Raw genomic sequence first — 1718 nt, 5'->3', positions numbered from 1 at the left:
GTTGTGCAATTTCTACACTACTATGGAAGAAAGAACACTATAACATATGTGTCACAATTTATGTACTTGGTACCATGTAATATGTTCATGACAGGTATAAACATATTCTTCACCTCTTTGGGAAGCTGGGGAAGCTTCCACTCTCTTGTGTTTTTCATCACCTTAACAGGTGTATGGTAGGTGAAAGGGGCAGGTGGCAGGGGCTATTATGGTGAAGACCATTAGGGTCAGTTGGGCCTTTTGCAAATTGTTTTTAAACTGCATCATGTAGGTGCTTATGACTATAATCTAGTATGCAGTACAGTCCTACGCTATAGTCCTACGCTATAATCATGGGGCCCCATCCTCCTTTTGAGAGCTATTAATTTTATAACTAATAATTAGCCAACCTGCTTGGGAAAAGAGTCCCTTGCGACTATTCTTTCAATCAAATTCATTCAGCACATGTAGGAACACCTTCCTAAATAAATTTACCCCAGTGAAAATTAAGGAACAGGAGACAACAAGGAGGAAAAGACTGACAACACACTTCTTATATTTTAAGACCCATCATTCACATTTGAAGATAATTAAAACCATCACCAGAAGAAATGTAGGTAGTAGGGAGTTTGGCATTTATTATATTGATACAGATTTATATCTCATTTATATATTTATAACACATTTTTTTCTGAACAATCCTACAGGATGAACAATATTATTTACTATTTGCAGAGGAGGAAACAGAGTCAGAACTGTTAATTGTTGTTCCAAGACTTCACTCAAAGCTACAAATTTTCATGGTCATGTTTCTAATCTGTCTGTTTTGCTTCAGAGTCTGTGCTCCTTCAACCTTATTATATAAGCCTCAATAAGGGGTAGCATAATATCTCTTAAGGCAGAAAAATACATGATTACAAGGAAAAAAGGACTTCCAGGAAGATGGCGGAAGAGTAAGACACGGAGATCACCTTCCTCCCCACTGATACACCAGAAATACCTCTACACGTGGAACAACTCCTACAGAACACCTACTGAACACTGGCAGAAGACCTCAGACCTCCCAAAAGGCAAGAAACCCCCCACGTACCTGGGTAGGGCAAAAGAATAAACAGAGACAAAACGATAGGGACGGGACCCGCACCAGTGGGAGGGAGCTGTGAAGGAGGAAAGGTTTCCACACACTAGGAAGCCCCTTCGCGGGCCGAGACTGCGGATGGCGGAGGGGGTAAGCTTCGGAGCCAGGGAGGAGAGCACAGCAACAGGGGTGCAGAGAGCAAAGCAGAGAGATTCCCGCACAGAGGATCACGGCCGACCAGCACTCACCAGTCCGAGAGGCTTCTCTGCTCACCCGCCAGGGTGGGCAGGGCCTGGACGTGAGGCTCAGGCTTCGGTCGGAGCGCTGGGAGAAGACTGGGGTTGGCGGCGTGAACACAGCCTGCAGGGGGTTAGTGCGCCACGGCTAGACGGGAGGGAGTCTGGGGAAAAGTCTGGACCTGCCGAAGAGGCAAGAGACTTTTTCTTCCCTCTTTGTTTCCTGGTGCACAAGGAGAGGGGATTAAGAACGCTGCTTAAAGGAGCTACAGAGACGGGCACGAGCCGCAGCTATCAGCGCGGACACCAGAGACGGGCATGAGACGCTAAGGCTGCTGCTGCCACCACGAAGAAGCCTGTGTGCGAGCACAGGTCACTATCCACACCCCCTTTGCAGGGAGCCTGTGCAGCCCGCCACTGCCAGG

This window comes from Neophocaena asiaeorientalis, unplaced genomic scaffold (genome assembly GCF_003031525.2).
Source record: "Neophocaena asiaeorientalis asiaeorientalis breed wild unplaced genomic scaffold, Neophocaena_asiaeorientalis_V1.1 scaffold740, whole genome shotgun sequence".
NCBI lineage: Eukaryota > Metazoa > Chordata > Mammalia > Artiodactyla > Phocoenidae > Neophocaena > Neophocaena asiaeorientalis.
Note: the sequence above shows the minus strand (reverse complement) of the source record.